The 15,667-nt window shown below is 41.5% G+C and overlaps 1 protein-coding gene across 2 annotated transcripts in view; it reads right to left on the bottom strand.

Annotated features, from left to right (window-relative positions):
• Nucleotides 1-10,196, bottom strand: part of PLA2G7 (phospholipase A2 group VII) — a 34,554-nt gene extending 24,358 nt beyond the window's left edge. Inside the window, exon 1 of one of the 2 annotated variants that reach the window (XM_060164212.1) lies at nt 10,178-10,196. The gene's annotated coding sequence lies outside the window, so the exon portion shown is untranslated. Of the gene's footprint in view, nt 1-9,709; nt 9,910-10,177 lie in introns of those variants that run through there. The other variant, XM_060164211.1, reaches the window with a different exon arrangement.
• Between the last annotated feature and the right edge of the window lie 5,471 nt (nt 10,197-15,667).

Raw genomic sequence — 15,667 nt, forward strand, 5'->3', positions numbered from 1 at the left:
ACATGCATTTTCTAGAATGGGTTTTTGGGAGGCACTAGGGTGTCAGAGTTCTTGGTCATGCTGGATTGCAGAGCCCAGAAATAACACTTTTAGGTTATAATATTAGGTTTTCGGCCACTAGTTCCCTAACTTTGTAGCAGTCTAGTTTGGTTAGAAAGAAGAGCATCAAACTATAATAATTTTATCACATATCATAATCATAATCATATCCAAGGGCATGTCTAGCACCTAGTAAACCCTCAGTATGTTTTGGCTAACGTTTCCATCACGTTTGTAAAATAATCGTGTTGCAGCAGCTGGGTGTGTTTTTGGTGCTGATGATGTTATATTTGGGGGGATCTCTATAACCCTGCTACGACTGAGAGCCTCCCAAAGGCAGGGGGCAGATCTTACTTGCTGTCCCAAGTGCCTAACAGGGGTCCTGGCATGCAGCTTGTGTGGGAGAAATGTCGGTAGCACTGATGAATACAACTGGACTTGTGATGATAATAAATTATATTACAGGGAGGCTCTTTGCTAACAGCAAAAACTATCTTGTATTTGTGAATCACTTTTCCCCTTGAAAATCTCTCCCCTCTTTTTGGGGTGATGGAAATGGTCCAAGCCATCACCATCTCATTCTTGAATTTTGCAATAACCTGTCACTGGTCTCCCCGAACCCTATGATCAATTCCCAATGTAGCAGCCAGAGTGATCATGCCATTCCTCGTGCTCAAAGCCCCCAAATGGCTTCACATGACACAGAGCAGAAGCCACAGATCTTAAAGTAACATATAAGGCTCTGCAGCCTGTACTCAACAGACTCCTGAGCAGACATCCCAGCCTCTCCTGCACACTCACCCACATCCTCACTGCAACTACACGTCTTCCTTGCCATCCAGCAAACATTTCAGGCCCCCCCTTGTCCCACCTTGGGATCTGTACCTGTGTTCCTCTTCCAGGAAGGCTCTTTGCCCTGACACCCAAATAACCGGCTCCCTCCCTCCTAGGTTTTTGCTTCCATGTTACCTTCTCAGTGAGGTTTTCCCTGACCAGTTTAAAATTACAATCTACCCCCCAACACATACACCAATACGTGCCCTGCTTCCCCAACTGCTTTATCTTTCTGCATAATATTATCACCAATAGAGATTCTCTGGATTACTTGTTAATTGTTTATCTTCCTCTTCCAGAAAGTCAGTTCTGTGAGCATAGGGAATTGGGGCTGGGTTTTTTGTTGTTGTTGTTTTTCCCTGCTGTATTCCCAGGACCTACAACAGTGCCCGGCACAGAGTAGGCACGAGTAAATGCCTGCTGCCTGGATAAATTCTGAATCCTGGTAGTTTCTAACACATCGGTTACTCACATAAACTGAGCCATGTTTAATGATCCATGAGGGTGTTTGTCCCACTGATACGAATGGGGTACTAACTAGCTGGCATGGTTATTCTGCAGGAAGATGCAGATCCGTGGCACAGAAGTCAGTGTTCCTGAGTAGCTATGTGCTCCCCCGAATTTCCTGGCCTCCCTGGTAGCTAGACGGGACTGATTTCCGATAAATGGGAATTTGAATGGAAGTGGCCTAGGACATTTATGAGTCAGTATGTCTCTCCATTCCTTCCTTTCCTTCATTCAACAAACTTAGAAGCCACATGTGTGTCTCCAGACGGAGGAGGTCTGGATCCTTCATCACTGAGCAGAAAAGAGCCTATGCGAGTTCATATGGCCTTTTATGAACAAGAAATAAACCTTTGCTGTGTTAACCCATTGAAATCTCCAGGTTAAGTTGTTTTCCATTATGACGGTGCAACAGGGCCGATTCTGAGTAACATCAGATCTGCAGTCATTCAGTCAATGGGTACTTACTAAGCAAATGCTGCACACCCTCTGCTATGTCAACAACTGTGGTAAATACCGGAGAATTTGACATAATCCCTGCTCTAAAAGAGCTTACAATAAGGATTCAGAAACAAGACTCATATCTATAATACAGGAAGAAAGCAAATGACAGGGACATTTCCAAATTCTTAGATGATATGGTACAAATTCTCAGGGCAACAGGAATTCGGAGAGAAAGATTTCAGAGGAGACAGGGCTATAGAAAGGTCAGCTCTTATCACACAGGCTAAAAATCCAGATACGTAGCTGGGAAAACTGTCACTGGAGCTCTAAGCTTGGTTATTTGTAGAGTGAGTCTGGCATTTCCGTATTCCATATCTATTTTTAGGGGGGTGGAGGGAATCAGAAAAAGCATGTACAGTTTAACTCCTTAGATCATTTATAATATTGGTTGACTTCATTTTATCTTATTTCACTATTATTTTCAATTTTATTATAACGTTAATACATGATTTCAAAATTCAACCATGACAATAAAGTCAATTAAGAAATGGAGCTGTCTCTGCACTAATAATCCCTTGCCAACAGATGTTTTTCCAGATGCGGTTCCATGCGTGAATACATGTACACATACACAATACAGACAAACATATACACCCATACATATAAACATACATACATATATAGTTTTAAAGTTTGTTTATAAAACGCCATACGATATATTCAACTTCCATTTTTAATTTGAAAATATATTATAAATATCTTTTCATATGAGTACCTAGCACTATAATTTGTCTTTTTATTTAAAAATGGCACCGAGGAGTTGCTAAAAAAAAGTTTGCTCACTAAATAGATGATAATATTGCTAACATCTGAACACTTACTAAGTGCCAAGTATTTTGCACAGTTTCTGGCACATGGTCCCTTACTCAATCATCACCAAAACAATCTGTCAGGGGAGTTTAATTATCCCCATTCTACTGATGAGGAAACTGAGGCCAGAAGAGTTTAAGTGACTTGTTCTAATCACACAGCTAGCAAGTGCTGGAGGTAGGGCTTAAGCCCAGATTGCCTGAATGCCACCTTTTACCCACCACATGGCATCTTGATATAATGTCAAATTCTGTTCACTCTAAAACCAAAATCTTCTAAAGTTAATGAACAGAACAGTTATTTTAATGATGCTAAACTGGTCAGAGCTGGATTGAGAGATGACTTAACAAAGAATTAGAAATTGTTCTCCAAAGAGATGAGACTCTGTCTCATTGTTCTTGCCCTAATTTATATTGGAGCAACATGCCAAGACCCTTGGAAACTTCAGAGTACTGTGTATGAATCCCGAGACATAGCTAAGTTTCCCAAATAAGCAATAGAAGAAGTTGCACTGAAGCCAGGCTGGATCCTCACAAGCCTCCACTGCTACCCCCCTGTTACAATGTCACCACTTGGATTTTCATCAAGTAACATCATCCGCAGAAAGTATTTACCACTCCTGGTGCTTACAGCCCAGGCTGAATAAGGGGAGTGTCATTCAGCCCATTTGGAAGATCACGAGGGATGAAGAGGTGAAAAAGAGAACACAAAGTGAAACACATAAGGAATCAACAGTGATTTTTAGGAACGCTGCTCTAACCCCAAGAAGGCTCACTTGCCCGTAGCAACTTGGGTATTCATCACATCTTCCCTGTCAATAACCTCAGGAAGAATTAGAGACAGCCAATGGCTAGCAGGGCTTCCCCGAGTCCTCCAAGCAGGACTGGGGTGCTCTGCCCTCCCCATGATTCCTACCAGACCAGTGCCAGGGCCATCACCTTTTGTCCTTATAGTGGAACCGGCAGAGTTAAGTCCAGGTGAAATGGCCCGCACCAGTTCCCTGCCTGACCTCAGGCAGGCTGCAAGGCTCTTGCGGAACCTTTGAACATGCTGACTCCTGAGACCCATCGCAGACTTTCTGATGCAGAATCTTCAGAAGGCAGGTCCAGGCATCTATATGTTAGCTCCCTATGGGCTCTGGTATAGCCAGTACCAGGAGGCAGTGTTTGGAAATGTCTGCAATGGAACAGTAAGAGTACTGCTTGCTGAGTTTTTTTCATCACCCTATATATGTGCTATCTGACCTCATTCCCAGAGTAATAATTCTCCAAATAATTCAATGACTGGCTGCCTCATTCATGCATTTGTTCACGAGTCCATTTACTCAATTTTAAGAGTGACTATGTGTCAGTCACTATGTTTCGGATTAAAAGATTTCAAAAATAGATGTGATTTTTGTCTTTAAAATCCCTAGCAGGGAAAGCAATTGTCGAGCGGTCATAATGAGGAATAATAGCAGAATAACTGAGGCAGAAGAACGGGTAAGTGACCTGGAAGACAGAATAGTGGAATTCACTGCCATGGAACAGAATAAAGAAAAAAGAATGAAAAGAAATGAAGCCAGCGTAGAGACCTCTGGGACAACATTAAATGCACCAACATTCGCATGATAGGGGTCCCAGAAATAGAAGTGAGAGAGGAAGGACCCAAGAAAATATTTGAAGAGATTATAGTCAAAAACTTCCCTAAGATGGGAAAGAAAATAGCCACCCAAGTCCAGGAAGTGCAGGATAAACCCAAGGAGAAACATGCCAAGACACATGGTAATTAAACTGACAAAAAATAAAGACAAAGAAAAAATATTAAAAGCAACAGGGGAAAAACGACAACATACAAGGGAACTCCCATAAGGTTAACAGCTGATTTCTCAGCAGAAACTCTACAAGCCAGAAGGGGGTGGCACGATATATTTAAAGTGATGAAAGGGAAGAACCTATAACCAAGATTACTCTACTGGGCAAGAATCTCATTCAGATTTGACAGAGAAATCAAAAGCTTTACAGACAAGCAAAAGCTGCAAGAATTCAGCACCAGCAAACCAGCTCTATAACAAATGCTAAAGGAACTTCTCTAAGTGGGAAACACAAGAGAAGAAGAGGACCTACAAAAACAAACCCAAAACAATTAAGAAAATGGGAATAGGAACATGCATATTGATAATTACCTTAAATGTGAATGGATTAAATGCTCAACCAAAAGACGCAGACTGGCTGAATGGATACAAAAACAAGACCCTTATATATGCTGTCTACAAGAGACCCACTTCAGACCTAGGGACACATGCAGACTGAAAGTGAGGGGATGGAAAAATACATTCCATGCAAATGGAAATCAAAAGAAAGCTGAAGTAGCAATACTCATATCAGATAAAATAGGCTTTCGAACAAAGAATGTTATAAGAGACAAGGAAGGACACTACATAATGATCAATGATCAGGGGATCAATTCAAGAAGAAGATGTAACAATTATAAATATATATGCACCCAACATAGAAGCACGTCAATACATAAGGCAAATGCTAATAGCTATAAAAGAGGAAATTGTCAGTAACACAACAATAGTGGGGGACTTTAACACTTCACTTACACCACTGGACAGATTATCCAGACAGAAAATTAATAAGGAAACACAAGCTTTAAATGACACAATAGACCAGATATAGTTGATATTTATAGGGCATTCCATCCAAAAACAGCAGATTGCACTTTCTTCTCAAGTGCACATGGAACATTCTCCAGGATAGATCACATCTTGGGTCACAAATCAAGCCTCAATTTGAGAAAATTGAAATCATATCCAGCTTCTTTTCTGACCACAACGTTATGAGATTAGAATCCATTACAGTGAAATAAAACGTAAAAAACAAACACATGGAGGCTAAACAATACGTTCCTAAATAACCAAGAGATCATTGAAGAAATCAAAGAGGAAGTCAAAAAATACCTAGAGACAAATGACAATGAAAACACGATGATCCAAAACCTATGGGATGCAGCAAACCCAGTTCTAAGAGGGAAGTTTATAGCAATACAAGCCTACCTCAAGAAACAAGAAAAATCTCAGATAAACAATCTAACTTTACACCTAAAGGTTCTTTGAGAAGATAAACAAAACTGATAAACCTTTAGTCAGACTCATCAGGAAAAAGAGGGATAGGGTTCAAATCAATAAAATTAGAAATGAAAAAGAAGTTACAACAGACACCACAGGAATACAAAGCATCCTAAGAGACTACTACAAGCAACTCTATGCCAATAAAATGGACAACCTGGAAGAAATGGACAAATTCTTAGAAAGCTATAACCTTCCAAAACTGAGCCAGGAAGAAATAGAAACTATGAACAGACCAATCACAATTAATGAAATTGAAACTGTGATTAAAAACCTTCCAACAAACAAAAGCCCAGGACCAGAGGGCTTCACAGGTGAATTCTATCAAACATTTAGAGAAGAGCTAACACCCATCCTTCTCAAACTCTTCCAAAAAATTGCAGAGGCAGGAGCACTCTCAAACTTGTTGTATAAGACCACCATCACCCTGATACCAAAACCAGACAAAGTTACCACAAAAAAATAAAGTTACAGACCAATATCAGTGATGAATATAGATGCAAAAATCCTCAACAAAATACTAGCAAATGGAATCCAACAACACATTAAAAGGATCATACACCATGATCAAGTGGGATTAACCCCGGGATGCAAGGATTCTTCAATATAGGCAAATCAATCAATGTGATACACCATATTAGCAAACTGAAGAATGAAAGACATATGATCATCTCAATAGATGCAATAAAAGCTTTTGACAAAATTCAACACCTGTTTATGATAAAAACTCTCCAGAAAGTGGGCACAGAGGGAACCTACCTCAACATAATAAAGACCATATAGGACAAACCCACAGCAAACATCATTCTCAATGGTGAAAAACTGAAAGCGTTTCCTCTAAGATCAGGAAAAAGACAAGGATGTCCACTCTCACCACTATTATTCAACACAGTTTTGGAAGTCCTAGCCACAGCAATCAGAGAAGAAAAAGAAATAAAAGGAATACAAATTGGAAAAGAACAAGTAAAACTGCCACTGTTTGCAGATGACATGATACTAAACATACAGAATCCTAAAGATGACACCAGAACACTACTAGAGCTAATCAATGAATTTGGTAAAGTAACAGAATACAAAATTAATGCACAGAAATCTCTTGCATTCCTATACACTAACAATGAAAGATCAGAAAGAGAAATTAAGGAAACAATCCCATTCACCATTGCAACAAAAAGAATAAAATACCTAGGAATAAACCTACCTAAGGAGGTAAAAGACCTGTACTCAGAAAACTATAAGGCACTGATGAAAGAAATCAAAGATGATACAAACAGATGGAGAGATATACCATGTTCTTGGATTGGAAAAATCAGTCTTGTCAAAATGACTATACTACCCAAAGCAATCTACAGATTCAATGCAATCCCTATCAAATTACCAATGGCATTTTTTACAGAAGTAGAACAAAAAATATTAAAATTTGTATGGAGACACAAAAGACCCCGTATAGCCAAAGCAGTCTTGAGGGAAAAACGTGGAGCTGGAGAAATCAGACTCCCTGACTTCAGACTATACTACAAAGCCACAGTAATCAAGGCAATATGGTGTGGCACAAAAACAGAAATATAGATCAATGGAACAAGACGGAAAGCCAGAGATAAACCCACACACCTATGTTCAACTAATCTATGACAAAGGAAGCAAGCATATCTGATGGAGAAAATACAGTCTCTTCAATAAGTGATGCTGGGAAAACTGGACAGCTACGTGCAAAAGAATGAAATTAGAACACTCCTTAACACCATATAGAAAAATAAACTCAGAATGGATTAAAGACCTAAATCTAAGACCGGACACTATAAAACTCTTAGAGGAAAACATAGATAGAACACTCTTTGACATAAATGACAGCAAGATCTCTTTTGACCCACCTCCTACAGTAATGGAAATAAAAACAAAAATAAACAAATGGGACCTAATGAAACTTAAAAGCTTTTGCCCAGCAAAGGAAACTATAAACAAGACAAAAAGACAACCCTCAGAATGGGAGAAAATATCTGCAAACGAATCAACGGACAAAGCCTTAATCTCCAAAATATATAAACAGCTCATGCAGCTCAACATTAAAAAAACAAACAACTCAATCAAAAAATGGGCAGAAGTCCTAAATAGACATTTCTCCAAAGAAGACATACAGATGGCCAAGAGGCACATGAAAAGCTGCTCAACATCACTAATTATTAGAGAAATGCAAATCAAAACTACAATGAGGTATCACCTCACACCAGTTAGAATGGGCATCATCAGAAAATCTACAAAGAACAGTTGCTGGAGAGGGTGTAGAGAAAAGGGAACTCTCTTGCACTGTTGGTGGGAATGTAAATTGATACAGTCACTATGGAGAACAGCATGGAGGTTCCTTAAAAAACTCAAAATGAATTACCATATGTCCCAGCAATCCCACTAGTGGGCATACACACAGAGAAAACCATAATTCAAAAAGACACATGCACCCCAGTGTTCATTGCAGCACTATTTATAATAGCCAGGTCATGGAAGCAACCTAAATGCCTATCGACCGACGAATGGACAAAGGAGATGTGGTACATGTATATACAATGGTATATTACTCAGCCATAAAAAGGAACGAAATTGGGTCATCTGTAGAGACATGGATGGACCTAGAGACTGTCATACAGAGTGAAGTAAGTCAGAAAGAGAAAAACAAATATCGTATATTAACGCACATATGTGGAATCTAGAAAAATGGTACAGATGAACTGGTTTGCAAGGCAGCAATAGAGACAGAGATGTAGAGAACAAATGTATGGACACCAAGGGGGGAAAGTGGGGGTGGGGGTGGGATGAATTGGGAGATTGGAATTGACATATATACATTAATATGTATAACATAGATAACTAAGAAGAACCTGCTGTATAAAAAATAAATAAATAAAATTAAATTTTTTAAAAAAAGAAGGCCATCCCCTTCCCCTTCCTATGGACCAGGCCAATACTCAATGCTCGGATCCCTGAGTTCAGTGTTAGCCCAAGATTAGGTTCCAGGCCTTTGTAACTGTCAACACTTTGAAGGGGTGCATTTCCTGGCTCCTACTCATAGACCAACCTCCTGGCTCAGCATTCTTATTGGGGTCAAAGGTAATTTGTTCAATACTGATTTGTTAACACAAATTCCTCTCGAACCTGAACACGTAAGTCCCTCAAGGGCTCCCAGCCCCCTTATGAGCCCACACACCTCTCCCTCCTCCTTCCTCCCATTTCCGCAGCCACCCGGGAAGCCAGAGGTCTGAATGAAAGCCTGACCTTTTCGTTTTTAGAGCTAGAAAGGTCTATGAGAGGCTCCAGGTGATGACGGGGAAGAGAATGTTCTCTGCTTTCTGGTTCTGTTTGGCTTTTTAAAAACAAGCCTCCCGCAGAGATCTTATCTGGGCTGCAGCCTGGAGCTCTGGGACATGGGGAGTAAGTAATCGGAGCAGAGAGGGACGGCTTTGTCATTCATATCATACAGCAGCTTCTCAGAACTGGGCTCCGGAAGAAGCAACACTCGTGTGTGTGTGTGTGTGTGTGTGTGTGTGTGTGTGCGTGTGCGTGTGCGTGTGCGTGTGTGTGTGTGTGTAGACCCACAGATAAGAAAACTCCCTGTGCTCCAGGTTCTCCTGTGAGGATTCCCTCTCAGCACCCAATTCTTTGGGGTTGCTCCCCGGGGAAAAGGTTTGGGAGAACTGGGCTCGAATTCCATCACCCTCCCCGCAAAGATCCCAGAGCTGTTCGGAGGGCGGCAGGGAAGGTGAGCCCAGCTCCGGCTTGGAGGTGGGTGCGGGCAGGGTCCCAGCCCTCCAACCCCCATCCTCCCCCATCCTCCCATCCCCATCCTTTCAGCCCCCAACCTCCCAGCCCCCCAGCCGGCGGCAACCCCCGGCTCCCACCCGCCCCGGGGTACCTCCTCCGGGCACCGCGATGAGCTGCTCGCGGGAACCGAGACCGGGCGCGCCGACCCCTTCTGCTGCTTGCTCGCTGCCAGTTCCGCGGGCTCTGTCGCCCGCTGTCACCGGGTCACCGTGGCCGCGGGGAGGCGGGCGAGGGGCTGCGCGCTGGCTTCGCGCTCCTTCTGCCCCGCGCCGTGAGGTCGCCCCGACTCTGACCTCCCCCGGCGCCGCAGGAGGAGGGAAGGGGTGGAGCTGAGGCTACCGTCCTCCCACCAGCAGAGGCGCTGGGACGCGGGCGAGCTCGGCGCACACAGCACCCTCCCAGGGCCGTCGGTCTGCAATCTGGACCCGCGGGTTAACTTAACCCCCTTCCCCCCGGGACCGACCCACGCGTGCAGAGAGCGGGTGCTGCGCCCCCGGTTCCTGTTCTCAGACTCGATTCCTATCAGATCTTTCCCAGTTCCATTCATCCCCCCATCGGGCCGACCTTGCTCGTTTCACTAAATTCCCGGTTACTCTGTTTCCATCCGCAATCCACAATGCCTTGCGCAGTCCGCTTTCCGTTTTATAGTGCACTGGAACTAGAAATTATGTGGACTATGCTCCGGCTTGGAAGGCCTGCCACTGAGTTAGTTTCATTTCTCCGTGGAAATACAGTGAAGGGCAATCAGGAAGAGCTTTTATGACTTGGGGGGATATGGTGTGAAAAGGGGCCATCTGATAGCTCAGCTTAACCCAGTTCTTTGAGGTTTCGCTGAAATTCCTTCCTTCATTTTCCAATGCTTTCTCCTCAATCCAACTTTCTAATTTTAAAATATTCATTTAAAGCGTCAGTTAGAGACTCAGAGAAAGTAGTTTGACATTCATGGGTGGAGTTAATGTTTTATGTTTTTAACTAGTGATTTTTGGCTTTTTGGCGAGGTTGACAGGACTGTAGATGAAATTTATTTTATTTTTATTTGGAGGACTCCAGATTAAGAAGGCATGGATTATAGCTCCTTTCTCACACTTGTTAGTGATGTCACTTTGGGCAAGTTCTTTATCCTTTCTGCTTCTCAGCTTCCTCAAGGGTAAAACGGAGATAATCAAAGTACATTAGTCAGAGGCACCTTGTGAGAACGAAATGCAAATGTATGTGAAATGCTTAGGACAGAGCATACACAGTGCTGTCTAATAGTATTATCTTTAAAGAAGCAGTGACTTATTTAAACCTGACAGTAGGTGAACATTTAAACTATCTCAGCCTAATGACAATTTCCTGTGCTTCCTGGGATAACTGCCTATGGAACAGATTGCCCCAGAATATTAATCTAAAAGTGTACATGATACACTACGTAAGCGGTCTCTAAGGACCTCCCCTCCTCCCTTTAACCTTAAGACAGGATGAAGATTCAGAAGACACAATCAGAAAATTCATCATCACACCTAAAAAGGTAGTGGGCTTTGAAAGCAGGTCTTGAAGGCAAGTAGGAAATATTTTCTTTCTTTCTTTCCATGTCAACTCTGTGCTTCCTCCCATTGTAATCAGATTACTCTCTCTGAGGAGGTCAGACTGGTTGGCATTTAGCAGGTTAATGTCCTGAGAAGGTCCCCAGTGTAGGGTTGCCAGATTTAGCAAATGAAATACAGGACATCCAGTTAAATTTGAATTTCAGACAAATGACAAAAAGGTTTTAGTATAAGAAGGTTCCATACAATATTTGGAACCTATTTATACTCAAAAGTATGTGTTGTTTATTTGAAATTCAAATTTAACTGGGCTTCCTGTAATTTTTCTGGCAACCCCAGTCCAGTGAAATGAATAAAGAATGGGCCTCACATTCCAAAGGATGGCAAGTCAACGTAGACATACAGGTTATAAGGTGGATCTGATATGGGTTTTGTTTTTGTTTTGATGTAGTGAAAAAAATAAGGTACTTGTGTTTATAAATTGATTCTTTGTTGAGCTGTTTCTTATCTCTTAATTCTTACTCCCATTTCCCATCAATATAGAAGTGCTTCTTTACTCCTTAACATGAAAAAAACTGATGACTCTGTCCTCAATCAAGATTTTGGAATAAATAGTAATAATGTGCTCCATAGTGTTTTCAAATAGTGTTTATTGAGGGCAAACGGTATGTTAGGTACCATTTCAAGGATGACTACCCCTGGAGGCTAAGGAAATCACACCACAGCAAGTGAGCCCTTGTAGGTAAATACAAGGACTGTGGGGTTTCTGAGAAGTGAGTTATTAATTCTCCTTGGAAGGGATGGAAGTGAAAGGCATTCTCACTGCACAGGATCCAAGGAAAAGAGGCTCCAAGCCAGATGAGCGGAGGAGGGAAGCCCCAGGGTGACGGTCTGGAAACTAACCCATCCTGATTAAAGTAATGAAGCTGGAAGAAACAAGGGGATTCAATAAAACTAAAAGTATGATTGGGAACTTGGAAACCCTCGAGGCCCTTAGAAGGTAACAGAATGCAAAAGAAAAAATTAGAAGATTAAATTACTTAAATTTAAAATTAAAGACAATTAAAGTTAAAACTAGAAACTCCAAGAGGGAAAATGTCCAGGAAAGGCATGATGTAAGTGTGAAATAATTTAAAATGGATTGATTTTGAGCTATTGGGTGGAGACACCATTAAACCTGAAATCTAAAAATATATTTCTCTGAACGGCCCAGAGAAGAAAGTATGATCAGAGTATTCCACTAGACGATCGAAAACAACATTCACTAGTCTAACAGTGCAAACATGCTTACTGGTTTTCAACTCTTAGAAACACCTTTTAAACAAGCCAAAGAAGAATGAACTGTGATTATACAGGAGAATGTAAATATGATTGATTTCTAAAATGTAGAAGTACCTATAGGTAAGTAGGTAGAAGGAGGGAGAAGTGAGGCCTACTAGGATGGAGAAAAGGTTGAGTTACTAAGGGTCTCATTTTGGAAAATGACGAGAGTCAAAAGAGATAATGTCCATAGTAGAACAAAAAGTAAAGGTCTGGATGCACAGTGACTTTGCAGAGGAGAGATGTAGTGGAGGGCCTGAGTAGAGAGATGTAACTCTATTAGGAGGGTTAGAGAAGAGAAGAGATAGGACCAGGATGGTTGTGAGCTAAATGCTCACTCTCCTAGTAGAAATTAGATAGACAGTGCTTAGGATGATACACCAAGAAATAATAATATAGCATACTATTTTGCAAACATGGAGATCACCAGATATCTAAAAAGGAAAATCATTAAGGGTGATTACCTTTGGGGAATTGGGCTGCGGTTGGGGTGAGTTGAGGTGGGAGACTCTGGCTTCTCTCTTTTAGCACCTGAGTACTATTTAACTATTTGGGATATGGGCATGATTACATTGATTCAATATTTAAAATTTTTGAATAGGAACTTGTGAAAAGGAAGGCTTCACCAAGACAGAGGCTTTCAAGAATGAGTAAGAGTTCATCTAGAAGGAAGAGGAAGGCATCCCATAGAATGTGGGACTGCATGAGCCAAGGCACCGGAGCCTAGAAGTGGAGGATACACCTTGGTGATGTCCAGTCCTCTACTGTGACAAGGGCATCAGATATATAGACAGGCTGGAGCAGAAGGTAAGGTGAAAAGGTGAGCTGGAACTACCAAAAGAGTCTTCTCAGTAATGCAGTGGAGTTCGGACTGTAAGCTCCTTGAGGATAGGAACCATGGCATTTTTATTCCCCTGTGTCCAATACAGAGCCTGGCCCACAGTAGTTGCCCAATAGATGTTTTCTGAATGAATAAGAAATATTTGGGGGCAATGAGGAACCATCAGAGTTTTTAAGCAGAGCAGTAGCAGTACTTATTTTTAGAAGATGGCTTTGAACTGAAAAAAGATAAGTTGAGATTGGAGAAACCAAAAGCAGGGGATGAATTAGGAGACTATTATGTGAAAGCTGATATAAAACAGGATAGTGACAGTGGGGACTGAGATTGGAAGATCTACTTGAGAGATATGAACAAGGCAGAAATGGCCATGAGGGATAAAGCAGAGGGATGAGTCCAAAATGGCCGTGAGATTTCCAGCTGGGGAAACCAGGTAGATGATGGAGCCATTGATTGACACAGGAAATTAGGGAAAAGGAACAGGTTGTAGAAGTGGGATCATAAACACCATTCTGTGCATATCGAGTTTGAAAGACCCAAGGATGATGTTTATAAATTGTGGGTCTTGAACCACTGATGGTTTATGAAATCTACTTGGTGAGTGGGTACAAATATTTTTTAATGAAATGGAACATGACAACTTTTAAAGTGCATCACACGTGGCAAAGTTTAGTACTGTTTCATCGAATTTGGTTTCCATAGCATATATATGTAACTGACATAAAACCTCTTTTCTGCAGTATGTCAAAAAAATAGTTTGAGACCCTTTGCCCTTGGGTACCAAGTGGAGTGTGAAGTCAACTTATCCCTGCTCGAGAGAGCCACTGTGCACATTTTCCAGCTCTCTCTGCAGTGACTTCATGTGGGTGGCTTGAATTCAGCAAATATTCCAAAATGTGTTTTTCTCCCCTCTAGTGAGCCAGCACACTGAGTGCTCAGTTATACAGGTCTGAGCCTCAATATAGAGACCTGGGCAGAAGTCATTTATTTAGAGATAAAAATACTGAGAGTGCATGGAATTGATATGGAGTGTTTTTAGACAGGGTAGTGGTAGAAAAAATTCTAAAGAACAGTCGCATTCATGGAAGGTATGAGGAAGAGGAGGTCATGAATGAAATTGTGAGGTTGGTCAAAGTGAGGATAGAAAATGGGAGAGAGGAGCTTTACGGAAGTCAAGAGAGAAAGGAGTTTAAAAGATATGATCGACACTGTTGATTAAATAGAATTGACTAAAGCAAGGGCTGTGGGATTTCCCAATCAGGAAGGCATCGGTGACACCTAAGACCAGTTTGAGTATAACAGAGGGGTTAAGGCAGGGAGTCAGTGAGGAATAAAGGGTACAAAGACAACATGTGTTGACTACTTTTAAGACATTTTATGGAAAAGAAAAGACATGTGGCTATAGTTTGAGTGAAAGAAAGCACGAGGAGAGTGAAAACCTGGGGAATGGCAATGAGAACTGCCTGAGGATGTTTGAATCTTTCTGGGCCCCATGGTGGCTAGAATCCACTCCTTAGTCATGGATTCAGTCTGTCTGGTGATGTGCTTTCCCTGGCGATGTTTGCCAGTCCAGGAACTAAACAACAGAAGAGGGCTATCTGGGCTTGGAAACTGGGAGAGCAGACTGGCCAGAGGCAGTGAAAAATGAGGGAATTGTTGCTAACGGAAAAAGAATTTTTAGATGGAAATCCAAACAAAATAAAGGAGAAAAATATAGAATACGAGGGTTCCGCCATAACCCCAACCTCGTTAGGTAATTATTTAACAACTTAGTACATGTCTTCCAGATATTTTTCCAGAGGTAAATGTGGTAATTAAGAGGGCTGAGTCAGACAGACCTGGGCTCAAATCCAGTTCTACCTTTACTAGCTCTAAGGCCCTGGGCAATTTACACAGACTTTAAACCCCTCAGTTTCCTAAGCTGTGAAATAGAAATAATAATATCATCTATATCACGAGGGCTCAGTGAGTATTAAAAGAGATAATGCATGTAAATTGCCTAGAACAGTATTTGGCAAGCAGAACGAGCACCTAATATATAGATATGTACCTATATATCTATACATCAATACACACATATGTATATATACACATACACCTATGGGAAAGAGATTTCATGTCCATATTACTATACTACACACATATATACTCACAGCTATGGGAAAGAGACTTCATATCTATATGACTATACATATACGTAACATGAATAACCAGGAAGAACTGAAAAATATTGGTGATTTGAGTGGGTTGGAGGAAACTGCCCTGAGTCAGCGTGATGGAAGTCGGGTAGAAGGTCATGATCGAGAATGGAATCTGAAACACAAGACCTCAGAGGTGAAGCACTTCCAGAGGACGGCAGGTCCCAGATGG

This window comes from Lagenorhynchus albirostris, chromosome 10, assembly GCF_949774975.1.
Source record: "Lagenorhynchus albirostris chromosome 10, mLagAlb1.1, whole genome shotgun sequence".
NCBI classification, from domain to species: Eukaryota; Metazoa; Chordata; class Mammalia; order Artiodactyla; family Delphinidae; genus Lagenorhynchus; species Lagenorhynchus albirostris.